Source organism: Rissa tridactyla, chromosome 3 (assembly GCF_028500815.1).
Source record: "Rissa tridactyla isolate bRisTri1 chromosome 3, bRisTri1.patW.cur.20221130, whole genome shotgun sequence".
Classification (NCBI taxonomy): domain Eukaryota; kingdom Metazoa; phylum Chordata; class Aves; order Charadriiformes; family Laridae; genus Rissa; species Rissa tridactyla.
The window spans coordinates 104,137,472-104,152,502 of NC_071468.1; positions in this window are offsets into that span (position 1 = coordinate 104,137,472).

Here is a 15,031-nt window from a genome sequence, read left to right on the forward strand (position 1 = left end):
TATATTTATTCAAGCGTCACACAATATACTCTGCAGATATCCACTGTAGCAACAGTTATCTCTATCGATTAATCTCAATATCAGCAACAACAGATGAAACCTAGACACGACTACAGGTTGTAAGAGGGCAGAGACAGGAACAAGTTACACTGCAGTCGTGTGGCCAACAGGCTTCGTCACCCAGGGAAATGCAGGCGAAACAGCTACAGTCCCAAATCCACCACAGGGTAGCACCACACAAAGTCTGTTTTAATGCCTTCAGGCTTAAGTAGCTGCCAGCTGTGGGGGTTACTGCTGCGTTAACAGCACCTACATACAGGACTCACACCAGAGATGAGCACAGACAGCCCAGTCATGGAGTCACAGAATGGTTGAGGTAGGAAAGAATGTCTGAAGGTCATCTCCTCCAGCCCCCCCGCTCACACAGGGCCACCCATTGCCCAGGACCACATCTAGATGGCTTTTGAGTATCTCCAAGGGTGGAGGCTACAAAACCCCTCTGGGCAACCTGTGCCAGTGCTTGGTCACCCCCACAGTAAAAAAGGGTTTCCTGACGTTTAGAACCTCCTGTGTTTCAGTCTGTGTGCAACACCTCATGTCCTGTCCCCTCCTCTTCTTGGGTAGCCAGGGACTGAAGGTCACTAGTGCAGGCACACACACACACTCTTCAGCTTCACAAGCACACACACATTTGCTGCCTGGTCCCCTACTCTCTTTCTGGTCCAGAACGGTGCTTGCTGCAAACAGATGCAGACACTCAAACACTCATCTCAGAGACACCCCACACCCATGGGTCCCCCCAATACCTATATCTAGGTACGTAGTGGCATCTACACCCCCAGTCTGGCTCCAGTAGCTGGTACCCAGTCCACTCGTCCCAGTCTGCTCAGTAGCTGGTACTCAGTCCATGCAGCACTCACACCGGATGGAGACTGAGATTACAGAGAGAGAGTTAAGAAAGGATTTAAAGACAGGAGAGACTGTGGTGACCAGGCACAGGGCTCAGTCAAACAAGTGTACTCACTGGCTCTGTTTTACACAAAACTGGCCCCTTTTATACCACTCTCTATATGTTCCTCTCTTTGTTCCTACCTGATTCCCTTCTAAACATTTCTTCATTACTTTGCACAGGCCTACCAATCTCCACTCCTCTGGTCTTCACCCACCCCATCCCAGCCTTCCCAGTTTACAGTCTTATCAGTTGCCAAATCCAGATTAGTATTCCTGGAATAGCTCATCAATAAGTGTGACCGATGAGGTTTGTTTCTTCTCATAGTCTCCATCATCGTTTGTCAAGTCTGTGTCTCTGTATGTTTGTTTGTTGCCTTTACCTTTTCTTAGCAACCTGATTTTAGGTGCTTCTCAATCAGATCATCTTGCTGGAATAAACATTCTCACACACCACTATCCTTATCAATTGGCGCCACTAACCAGGTATGTTTCTGGTTATTGAATCTGTTATCACCAGTCAGGTTTTTTGTGTCTATGTTTGGCTCTCTCCTTTTCCTTGTCATCTCATTTGACAAGGTCCCTTGGTCAGATAGTCTGACTAGAAAAAAAGCATTTTCGCACTCCATGTATACTCACACAGATAACATGGAAATTTTCTGCTCCAGTTTCACAAGGGAAAAGGAGAAGGAGAGGAGTACATAACAGATCACACAGCAGACATGACTGCACGATGAGTCCAATGTGAGAGCTGACGTGAAAACGTCAAACAGTATCAAGTTCAGGCACATACCACTATTCAAGGTTATTGAACTTTTTGTGGCATATCCACCGGTTCATGTCACTGAAAGCACGTAGCTACGCTGCGTATAGCCCGTGCCACGCGTGATATACTACCTGACTTATATATGAACATAAATGTGCTCTAGAGTAATGAGCCTTTAGTATATTCCTGGAAGCAGGTAACTCTCATTAGAAAAATGATGTTGCTTGGTTTCAGGGATAGATGACCCACAGCAACAACAGCTTGAAGGAATGATATAGTGGAGGTCTGACCGGGTTTCACTGTAAACAGGCAAGAACTATTGGAAATACAGCCCAAGCACGATTTTCTTTAGGAATGATAGCAGCTGGACCCTTTAACTCATGTTCCTAACTACTGCCGGGCTTCTTTGATTCTTTGGTGGTATAACCAAAATGATTCAGTTCGCCACAGGTAGGTACAATGAGAAGTGTGCTAAGACTACTGGTCCCAGGCAGGCCCCAAATTTACACTGTTTAAACAGGTAGCATTTGGCATTTTTACTAACAACAAAGGAAGAAACCACTGTTTTGCAAAAATGCCAATAAATCATGATCCTTCTCCAACTGCGCTGTAGTTTCTTCTCCAGGTCTTCAAGAGCAATGCCATACCGCATAAAACAAAGCGACTTTTCATCACAGAAAACAGACTGAAGAGTCTTAGTTGATTATTCCAACCCAGCCCCTAACTACTATTTCTCTCTGTGGTCCATATTCTGGTGCTTCAGATCAAGCTACATTTGGAGGTCACCAGTTCTCACCATTACTGCTGCTGCTTCTCGGTTATTGTGCAGCTGCAAGTGTTCCTGACAGGGAGGTTTCACTGAATTCCTTGCCTACGCCATTAAACTGATTATTTACTCCCACTCTGGCATTCAGTTGTCACTAAATCAGTCACCCACTAGCTTCCTTGGTCCTCAAGTTAAAGACTCATTTGATTTCAAAGGGTACTTTTACCCAAATAAAGACTGTAGGATTCCCCACAGAAACATTCTTCATATTTAAACACAGCTTAGACAAATTATTCATATTTTTTCTTTTTATTTTTTCTTCATAAATCATCTAGCCTGTATCTTGTCTCACATGCTGGGCTTGCTGAGTATTCCTCTGCAACTGCATTTTTAGCACAAGGTAACATTTACATTGCTGACTGAAAAACTTTTAGATATAAGTATATAGATCTTTATTCCTACCTTATAATATCTGAATCAAACATTTTTTCCATTTTTTTCCATCTTAATTTTATTCTGGAGAAGTTTGCTTTCCAGATACACAGATACCTTGAGACAGCAGTAAAATTTTTTCTCCACAGGCCATATAGAGCCCGTTTCTTTTATTCTGAATTTCTGTTGCAATAAGGCAGCATTAGGTACCTCTCTGGATCCTACTGTAACATATCCTAAATAACAGGTACACAGACACAGGGAGCTGCAAGACCAAAAAAGGCTTTCTTCCAGCTTAATAAATATCTTGAGTCCCAGGTCACATCAGAGCGGCACAGAATGTAAAGCTTTGAATGCTTAGGACAGCTGTCCTCCCTCCCCGCCTCGGCGGCCTGTCTGGTTACACTTGTACCCAATCCCATCCACTGGCAGAGTTCCCCAAGTGACACAAATACTACAGCAGCTCAGGAGAGGAAAAAATCTTGAGCTGAGCGCCGTCGTCAAGATGTCTAGGCATTTACGACAGGACAACAAGAACAGCAACATCACAACATCACAGCAACCACCGGGAGCGCTTCGGACGCCTCAGGGAGTGAGAGGTCGTTGCTCCCCCTCTGACAAAGGGACTGAAATCAGCTGCCCGGAGTTTCCAGTGCGTGGGAACTCTTGAATGGAAACAAAGTTTGAGGCCAGAAGAATCATCATGATCGTCTTATTTATACCTCACAGTCTCTTCAGTTATGTTTGCTACTTTTGTGCAGTGACACCATGGAATTGATAAAACATGTGGTCAAAATACCACCTGTCTGAAGTACTTGTTCTATAAAAGGAAATCTGTCTTAATTTGGACACATCCAGGGATTAATTCTTCCCTATTGCTTGTACTTTCCTTCAACTTTTAATCATATTTAGTGTAAAAAATTGTGCCTTTTTTTATATCTAGTCAAAATTTGCCTAGCATTCCCTTACATCCAGTAGTTCTTGCTGGCTTCTCAGATTTAAAAAAAAAAACAAACCACACTGCATTTTCTTCTTCTGCAGGTGCTCACACACTAACCCTCACGCTTCACCTTCACACTGCAATTGCTAGACAGAATAGCTGTTTCCACCTGTATGATGCTGGTGGTGTCTGCTAGCACAAAGTAATCAGGACTTCTGTGAACAACAAGGTAGAAAGGACCAAAGAACTAAAACAAGATTGGTTTTGGGATGTTTGTAATTGTCACTTTCCAGACGTGTGAGAAAAGAGAGTGATTGCTTAGAAAACATTAGAAGTAGGCTATGAAGGAACAAGAAAGTTGGCATTATGTTTTGACCTTTGGAAAATCAGTCAGAGATGAGGGATAGGCATAGGTCGTGATAAACATTAGGCAATGGAAGAAATAGTTCGCAGCAGTACATTACAAAAAATGAATCTTCTAGAAAGAGGAATCTTGTCTAGAGATCACCTTAGGATTATGATCTTTTCTGTAGAGAGCTTTCTGGGAAGCCTTCTGGGAAATACTAACCGAGCAACATGCATTGCATCCCTATACTGTAATACAAAAGCTTCAACTTGAACTTCAGCTGCGTGCATAGAGAAAGACAGTACCCTATACTTTGCAGATGTTTTTTTCCTGCTTAATCCTAGGTAGAATTAGTATAAAGGTGTAAAGAGTGTAACACTGATGATGATAGCTGCTGGTTGAGAGGCTGCCCGACAGGCTGGAAGGCCATGTCTTCACAGGAGTCATGAAAGGAGCCAGCAAACAGAGGCATATGGAAGGGAAAGTAAGAGCTTCTGGTCTTGGTGAGTTTGGATGGGCAGCAAAAAAATAGTGGCTGGTTTTATGTGGAAATCTGATCAATCACACATTTTAAACTCATGCATGATACATCTGGAACAATGGGGAAATACTGTCCCCATTTCCAGTTTTAAAAAGATATGGCACTGAAAACAGAACAGACACATGTATCTCCTTACTAGCAGAAAGGACCCACGTGTGCAGTGTCACTCCCTTTCCAATGGAAGTATGCCAGCAATTTCCTAATGAGTCACATGCCTTGGGAAACAATTGTGCCTCATAAGAACTGCATGAAAACAGTCCATTAAAGTTACAGTCTCAAGTAATATTGAGCGGCTGTCTCAATATTTGAACTTCTGACTTGCTGTGTGCCTTGTTCGTTATTACTTTTTGCTATTCCTCCCTCTTCCACCCACTCACCCGCATTAATAATTCTCAAGAAGAAAGAAAAGGGAGATGTCCAGATGTCCCATTACTGGTGCTAGCCCAGGGGATGAGAGGAGGACCAGGAAGACAATGACACCATGTCTCACCACTCACAGAGACACAGAACAAGCAGGGTTACATAAAACTTACCAGCGTAACTAATCATGCCTTCCATCAGTCTTCTTCAGTTGCGCTTCCTGCTGATGGACCTCACAGGAAAATGGTGGGCTAATGCTAGTCCTGAAGGCAGCCCTCCACATCCAGCCCTTCTGAACTCCCAGCTGCAAAGGTACTATATTCTCTCCTAGAGCCCTTGACTTGAAATGGGGTTAGAGGATGGAAACTACTCTGGGGAGCAGCACAACACATACATTTGCTTTGTTCTTGAAATCCTTCCTAGGGACTGCTATTTGCCACTGACAGGGAGAAGACACTAAATGTACCTCTAGGCCTGGTCTAATAAAGTCATTCTTATGTTGACGCAACACTTCTAAAACATGCACCAGGGATCATAAAGAGGAAAAGGTCAAAGAATTGATTTGCATTCCAGAAGCTAATGAACATTTGCTTGGTGAATGTAATCTGCTGAAAGAAAAGACTAGGGAACAGCAACCAAGTAGGAGGAAAGATAAATCAGAGTGTGTATAAAAGAGATGAGAAGAGGAGCCAAGTACAATGACGTCTTTCTAGGTAGATACATTACAGTTAAAGATCAACACCAAAGACCGACAACTCCCCCCAGGAAATAATTTAAATAGTAGCTGTCCAAAGATGGGACTGCATACACAAGGCATTTAAATTTAATAATATTCAGGATCACTTTAGATTTCTTTAAATGTTCTAGGAGGATTCACGACTTATAATTTTGGCTGCCATCTACAAGACCAGGATTTCATTTACCATCCTTGAATTAATTGTCATGTACATCATTGAAATTTGCATCCTTAAGCATTTACACTGAAATGCCATGATGACGATTAAGGAATTATAGCAACTGGCATACCAGGAGAGGATGAGAGAGCTTGACTGTTCAGCCTGAAGAAAAGAAATCTCAGGGGACTACATGAATGTGTATAAATACCTGAAGGGATGGTGTAAAGAAGACAGAGCCAGGCTCTTTTCAGCGGTGCCCAGGGCTGTGGGGAGCTGGAGACCAGCGCTGCTGCAGTGTCACTGGAGCAGGGACTGGTGACCCTGGGGTCTGAAATGAGGCCATGGGGAGGGTAGGGAGAGGCTCTCATTAACTCCAAAATTACATTTGTGAAGGGAAGTTGGTGAAAGCCTCCTCCACGCCTTTGACTTGTCTTCAGACACACTGCATAGCATTGGCCATCAGTGAAACTGCATCGACCAGGAACTGTCAATTGTCTCATAACACAGAATATAGCTTTTTGTGAGTAAGGAATACAAAATTAGAGAGCAGGGTTTCTATTCTAGCGTAATATGCACTTAGACAATTGACCCATTAAGCTGGTCAATTTTCTTTTAAAGCCTCATTTAACTTCTGCAATATATTATGACTCACAAAGTCCAGTTTCAAATAGGCACAAGCTATTATTTCAGTATTGCCAGTTATTTAAACGTTGTGCTGCAATACATTTGATAAATATCAAAGTTCATATTATATATCATATTTAGAGTATATGAAACATTAGCTTGCATTCAACAGAAATTACCTCCAGATAAGTACATCTATGGGTATGGAATCCCTAGGAAGGGCTTCTCATGTCCAAGAAGGAGTTTCTGAAGATGTATTTACGTTGTTTATGAATCCTTAGGCTACACTTCTGCCTTCCCTTTCACACCAGGAAAGCACAGGACAGCAGCTTAGCCCTGGGTGTACGGCCCCCCCGTACCGTGTTGTTTGAGGAAGAGATGAGAGGGCAGACATGTACCAGGCGAGAGGCCGGATGCGAGGTTGCTCCCATCAGCCTCATAGCTGTTACTGCTACTGGCTCACCAAGCCTGAGCCCAAGGAAAGAAGCATTAGACCATTTTCCAAAGGTATCCTCAGAGGCAGCCTGCCCTCTGAGCTGTGAGATGAGATAGCCGCGGCCCTCGGCCACACAGCTTGAGGCTTCGCACTCTGCCCTGCATCTGCCCGTCCCCTCCCCTCGGCCCCATGTTGTTTGGGAGCACCTCTGCTCCTCCGCTGCAGCTCCTCCTCTTTGCTATCAACTTCTGCATGGATTAAAAAAGGGACTAAATCTTCCCTCTCAAAATGACTTGGTTTTGACACTGTGCCCAAATGGAACTAGCTTAACTAGGAGGATATACGGGAGCCCACGCCTGGGACCTGACCCTCAATACAGGCAAGGGAAGGACTTCCATTTGTCACAAGTATCAATACTGCTTCAGTTCAAGAACTTTTTTTGAAACTCAGGAATCATAGTGAAAAAGACATTTCCTGTCTATTTTAGAGTGGAATATAGCTGTGATACAAAGGTTCCCCTGCAAACAAGAAGATGTATTTCCCAAAAACATTACCAGCATTCACTTCTGTCAGCCCTTCACGCCATTCCTGGGGACCTGAGCTAGGACAATTGTTGGTCAGTGTAATGGGTCTCATGGGACCATTCCAGCTGCTGTAACTCCAGCACTGTGCTTCAGATCATTTATTCTGAAAGTCATTTTTTCCAGGATCATTTATTTCATAAACTATTTTAGCCTCTACAGGCTGAGAAACACAGTGGGCAAAAAAAAAAAAATTTAGAGCTGCTCCATGTCAGGAGAGTATTTAGAGCTTCTTCAGGATTTGCACAGCTAAAGATCTGGCCCACTCTCTACAGGACTCCTGAGACCGTGTAAAACCAACCTAGGCTATCAAAAGAGAGAGTCATAAATGTGCTGCAAAAGGGATGTTGGTTAGAGAAGGCAAAAAAACAAAGTAAGAGAGGCTGAAAACCAGTAGAAGATAATACAAATGGATATGATGTCAATAAGAAAAAAAAGGAAAAATCATTTGTCAGTCACTCTTTCACAAAAAAACACATACACATTCCCCCTTTAAAACTCTTCCTCCTTTATAACAAGTAAACAGAAGTCAGATTTTCAACACATGGAAAACTTTCTAGATACTTCTTCACTTGTCTTTTTTTTCCACACACTAAATAAAAAAAAAAAAAAAAAGAAAAGAAAAGAAAAAGAAAAAAAGGAGAAAAAAAAAAGAACTAAGGCAAAGAAGAATGCAAGATCACGGTTCAACAGTTAAAGTTTAAAAAGGCTACTTTCCCAACAATGGTCTTTTTATTTTAGCCAGACTCTCATTTGTCTTCCAATATCTCTACCTTGGGAGTTTCATGCAGTGTTTTTAAATAACCCTGCTATGCAGCTTAATGAAAATACTCAGCCTGTCCTTTATGAAATAACTTTTTGTGAAATAATCCTGTTACAAAAATTGAGGAGTACTCAGTCTCCATCCCTTGTGATCCTCTCTAAAGATACAAATAGCACAGAAACTCTTCAGGAAGTGCTTTCATCAGGGTTCATTTTAAATTGAAAGACTGTGAGCTGTGTATGGTTACACTCTCTTGAAAATACTTAGTTCTGTAAAACACATTTGCCAGAGAAAAGAGCTTTATCCTTACCAGATAGTTTAGCTATTTCCTTCTTTCTTTTCTTATTTTTTTTAAAAAAGCAAATTTTTAGACAGCTAGGGCCATATGTTCTGTCTAGCTATCCATCTTACTCCCTCGGGTTACACTGTACGACTTAAGTGCAATTGAAATCCAAATTTGGCTCGCTAAATTCTTCTGACAGATGGACTAGAAAAATGTCATTTGTAAAAGTAACTTGGATACAGCCATAAAACCTTTTTCCATTTCTCAAGTCACTTTCTTTTCTTTTCCTAATATGTATGTACAACAAACAGCTCACGTCTGAACGTGGTTACCATTTTAGCAATCTGGCATATAAGCGGTTGCGTCAAGACAAAATACAGATTTTAAATGTTTGGCCCTGACGGACCTTTTAGTGCTGCTGGAATGCTTCCTATTTTCAAGGTTACCTAATAAGCCTCTTAACTTACGGGTAACTTCACCGAGTAACACAGATATCCTTGAATCATTTACCAATGACAGTAGCATACTCAGTGAAATAATGCAGCCATTCCTTTAAAACAATACAAAAAATGCAGGGGTATGGAAGGAATGGATGATTCTTTTCTCTTTCTCTTCTATTATTTCCTCATCTCTTTTCTCCTCTTTTTTTTTTTTTTCCCCCACAATTGGGGCATACTTCTGCTATGTTACGAAAATGCTTAGGCACATGATGCAAAGTAAGCTTGTCTGTGTAGAGAGACACAAAACCAAAATGTCAGCAGGAGAAGAACGAACACAAAGTGATTTCATTTGTGATTATTAAGCTCTGTGGGGAATCTTCATATCAGCTCCTTTTACTGCTTTTTATTTCTCAAAGCAACGCAAATAAAGTTGCTCTTGGTGCTGCTCAGTGCAACCCACTACCCACTAGATGGGGCCCGAAGGCAAGAAGTTCCCAGCTCAAAACGCCGGGTCCACTCTGAGAAGCTGCATTTCCAGAGGAGAAATACAATAAGGGTAAAAAGTGATCTGAAATATCATAACGACAAATTAGTTTAAGAGCTCTAGCTGAATTTGGAATTTAGTTCATAAAGGGACTTGAATTCTACTAGCACCTACACCAGAAGGAAAGCATAGAACCTCTACTCCCCAAATTCTTTGCTACCTAATCCTTAAAAGCCAACATCCTTAAAAAAAAAAAAAAAAAAAAAAAAGAGGTCATTGTATTCTACCAATAAAACTCAGAAAATTTTCACATAACTGTGTCTGACTACATAAAACTACATTTTCACCAACCCACAGGGGAAGACACGGACAAAATTATGTGATACAAAAAAAATCATGTATTTCCTCCCTTTTGGTCCAAACAACATCCAACGCCAGCATCCCTCAGGAAAATATGTTTCCATCAAGCAATAGTCCTTGGAGGCCTTTCAGCTCTGGCTTGGTCTTCCAGGCACTCAGCCTCTCACAGAAATGCTTCAGCTTCCCTGATCGGTTTCTGCTTCATAGACCCACGCCTACAGAAAATGTTCATCTTCACATATAAAAATAAGAGAAGGGGGTCAAGAAAAATAAAATCTCTGCACTTCACAGCCAGAGCTGTAACCATTGATCTTAGACATCGTACTGATTTGTATTCACTTTGACCCACAACTCTTCTTCATTTAATACATCCAAAGTTGATCCTCAGCTGATGATTTACTGTCTTGTAGGTGATTGTCCTACAATGTGAATGTAGGCTGCTATTATTACATAGCTTAACCCCGCATTTGTACCTGAACTCATTACTGTGGGCTGCCTTTACTGCCAGAGGAAAAAGCCACTTCTCAAATGCACTTAGTCTCATTCTGAAGTAAACGTCTACAAATGGTAAGTAGCTCAGATACAGATGTCAAATCTGCAGAGGTCTTAGAAGTGGGCAAAATGGCCCCTGCATCCACTTCTCAGATACATTTTCTTAGCTTGTGTTTAATAACACATGCAGTAGCCTTCTGAGTAAAAACATGACCTTTTCTCAGATTTGTAAGGCAACTTTACAACCGTCTATCTGAAACCATCTGATTCTTTTCTGGGAGCATCCCATTGTTGAAGTGACAAAATTTCAGCTTTTAACTTATATTTGTAAGCCTAGGGTTACAAAGATAAGCCAGAAAGTGTTAATTGCAAAGGCCTAAAAAATTTGATTGAAAGTTTGAAAAATGCGCGGTGGGAAGTTATTAACAAGAGAGAGAAACATAAACCTTGAGCCTTGAAGTTAATTATTCCAGGAAAGGTTAGTAATGTCATAAACCTCCCCACACAAACTTTTGTCAACTCTATCGTCTGTTTCTCTTCTTGTGAAAAATCAGGCTTCTGTTGTTTACCAGCTTGCAGGAAAATTAATTTTTCACATCAGCTCTGCAACAGGAGCAAGTGTGGTGACGGGCACCAGATGTGCTGGGTAAAGACAACCTGGACGGGCCAGACACCTTAGACTTGCTCAGGAGCCAAGCCAAGGCTGGCTGAATTGTTATCCTGTTTACATCTGCCTGGATCAGGGCCTGGAGCGCCAGCCTTATCCAAGAGCAACACTTGAAGGCAGGACTCATGGGCTACTCATGAACCTAACAGGAGAGTCCCACACATGGTAATTCCCTAATCAATACTGTTACAATGTCAGAGTGCTCCTTGTCACCCTTTTGGACTAGGATGTGTGGTACTTTCCCAAACAATTTCTGAGTACAGGCAGGATTTAGCTTGAGTAAGGCATCGTTGCCCATGGAGGTTTGGATGTGGTCCTGTTCTGCTAGCTAAAGGAGCTTTATACTGCAGACACGGCCATCCCAGCAGTTCTAGGGGACAGCCATGACAGCCATAAGCCTGTGTATTTTATTAGTACATATATATAGCTGGTAAGCCCAGAAGCTGTTAGATTTAAAAATGGAGTGCCTGCTGAGCATGAAAAACTGCTAAGCAATATTGGCATTTGGAGTGAGGCCAAGGCAAGAGATATGCACCGCAGGAGTAGCACGGAGGTAAAGCAGCTTGTGCATATTAAGGCAAGGTCACCAGCAATCTTGGAAGCCTGTAACTGGAGCGGGGGACAACAACATGCCGTAAGAGAATGGACAAAATTAAAATGAAGGAGTGGAATGATTAACGTGCAAATTCAGGATCCAACAGGAGCAAAGAAACGGAAACAGAGGTCCATGCAGGCTGGCACAGGAGAAGGAACATGAGCTCCAGCTACCACTGAGTATTTGCAGTGTCCAAAAAAGGAAAGTCCTTCTGAAGAGGAAGGCGTGGGGAGAGCCGGTGGTTTCTGATAACACTTGTGTCTTCCTCAGGAGCTGTGCAGGGCAGGTCCAGACTGAAGAGAGCTCTCTCCTTTACAGCTCTTTCAAACCAGACCCACCTCCCATCCAGTAATTTGAGGAAGGGGGAAGGAGATCTATTACTTCATCCTCATGTATGTTGCAGCTTTTCTTTACTGCCTCCTACGCTTCATCTGCCACTGCTTTAATCTGCCCACTCTCCCACTTCCACACAGCTCTTTTACAGCTCTATGTCAGGAAGATATTGCTTTGTCGCCTGCGTGCCTTGCTTTGCCAAGGTCACTTTCACATGTGCCTGCAATTGTTCCTTCTCCCCACAGCATCTTCAGACATCCTTTTCATGAATCATTTAATCAATCCATCATTTTCCATGTTTTTGTCAACCTCTTTGAGGGCTTTTGATTTTCCAAGTTACTTTTGTCTTGTGCTTTATTAGACTATAGCATGCTTAGCTCTCTCCAAAGCTCAATGTGAGAACTGAACGGGAATGGAGGAACCCATAAGCTCTCGGACAGGGCTCTCAAGATAATTAGAAGCACATACTGTTAGAAACATGGCATCTTTGTTCAGTTTATCTAGAAATTACTCAGTAGTTCTGTGCAGCCTGAAGACACATCAAGAAGTTACAAAATGCAGAGTAAGTGTTTCTAAAGCCCGTTTCAAACACTGAGATTTTTGGTAAGAAACCAATAAAGAAATGAGGATGTTGTGCATCCTTAGGTAGAATAAGAATATTACTACCTTAACAAACTTTTCTTAGTGTCCAGCCTGAGTCCTCTTAGCTGCAGAGTAAGCAAAAATTAATCTGATTTCTTCTTGCACTTCCTAAACAACAAAGAGAACAACTGATCATTATCTTCTTTAACAGCGCCCTTTTACATAATGAAAGACTTCTCATGTTCCCCATTCAGAGTTTCATTTTCTAGTCTAAACATAGCCAGTACTCTGAAACTTTCTTCATTTCCTAAACCTCATGTTCCCTTTGCTGCACTCTGAATTCCCTCCGGTGAGTCCACATTTCCAGTCAAGGACAATGCCTGAATGTAGGTGCAGTGTTTCAGCCGATCTCACCCCTGCCAAGAAGAGAAGTAATTAATCCCCATTTTACAAATAATGCTGCTGTTCAGACTTTTTTTAAAATGCCAAATTTCTCTTTGGTACATAGCAGAATCACACTGTAACCCAATATCCTTTGCTTTCCAATATCATCCCGAGGGCCTTGGTGGGATTCTGCCACCTGGCCAGCTGCTCCCTACCTCCATTTCGCATTTAATTTCTCATCCACAAGAGCACTTTTTTGTGCCATTCATTGCTTTTGCTTAAGGTGTGAGAGAAATGCCCGGCTTTTTACTCCCCTTAGGAATAGCCAGCAGTTTTCATGCCTTACCTCAGGCCCCTTGTTTTTTGCAATATCTATTCAGTGCATGACTCCCTCCCCAGAAGAAGATGCATTCTGTGACAAAACACTTCTGAAGAGCAAAGTCCCCCTTGCTGTCATGAAGTTTGTTTCTATTGCCAGCCATGGCATATGGGAAAGAACACTCAGCCTTCGTGTGGGTGACGTAGAAGGTGAAACCTGAAAAGGAAACAGGAGGAAACTGGTACGCTTGTTACTACGAGACAGAAGCAAACGTGAGACAGACCGAATGGTTAAAGTGGGCATATGTAAGGTGTCCAGGATCTTGTCCAGGAAGTTGACATGAAACAGATTATATAATTAAAAATAAAAAAAAAAAAAAAATAAAGCCTACTTCAAGTATCACATTGCCTAAAGAGTCTGGGAATGGGATGGAAGAAAACCAGCCTTTCATTATGTCCAGGAGATGAACAACTTTGTGCTGGTGAACTCAGGGAAGAAAACTCAAAATTCAAAGGCTTTCAGAGGAATAGCATGTTGAAGTCAACGGCCTGAGCTCACTTTTGGCACCTGCAGAACCAAACAGGTCATGGAGCATATGAGCTATTCACTGCCCACCTGGAACTGGGAACACCATGTATGAGGCAAGGCAGTCTCGGGTTTGTCTCCCTGAACACTGAATGACTGTAGCCACCACCTGAGGTAGCAAAAGCAACATCTCCATCTACAAAAATATTCACATCATTAGGTACAGGTTTGAATATACTGGGCTCTCTGGTTAAGAGACTTTATGTCCTCTTGTTGGTGCACCTCCTATTTGCTGTTTACCATCTTTGTTTTACCTCCTATTGACAGCATTGCAATCACCTTGTCCAAATCTGTCCTTCAGTCTCCTACTCATTTTCAAAGCCATTCTGAAAGAGAAGAAAGGTAAAGCCAAGGCATTTCGGTCAGTCCTAACCTGTTACAGCAAAGTCCTCCAGGAAAGACAAATTTTTAACGTCTCTACCAGTCATTAAATGAGATTTTCTCCCTGAGGTATTTCTGTGCTTGTTTGCAAATATGGCACTAATGTGACACTGATATATGCTTAGTTTCCACACAAAATAATCCCACTGAAGCCCAGGGGTGAAATTCAAGCCCATTACAGTAAAAAAAAACCAACGTGTTCTCCATTGACTCACCTGGGTACAGCATTTCACCAATAAGACTACATTAGCACAAACAGTTAAGCTACACACAGTAGTTTGCAAATAAAGAGGTTATTCTAGTTAAGGTTTGAGGCTATTTTATACATATTTAGGAAGAAAAATAATGCATGTGCATGGTGCTATACAATACTCTCTAAATGTTGTTAAAGCTATGCAAATGCCAATGTGGCACAGAATAATGACCACTTTGCTGAACTGGGTATGGTTTCAAAGAGTCAGTGTATTTGATGTAAGCTGCAATGACGCCTTTGAACAGCAGAGGACACGTAGTTACCCCAGTTTGTCCCCGGGATGCTATGCAGAGGGAAGAACAGTGGGAACAGTGAGGAAACCCAGCCCGGGGACGGGTGGAGAGAAAGGCCCTTTTGTGCGGCAGCAGAGGCAGGATCCCAGACGCTCACTTTCACACTCGGACAAAGGAGGAAGAGGAACACTTCTCTCTTCTGTTTTTTTCTATTTTTTTTCTGTTTTCTGCAGCACAAGGT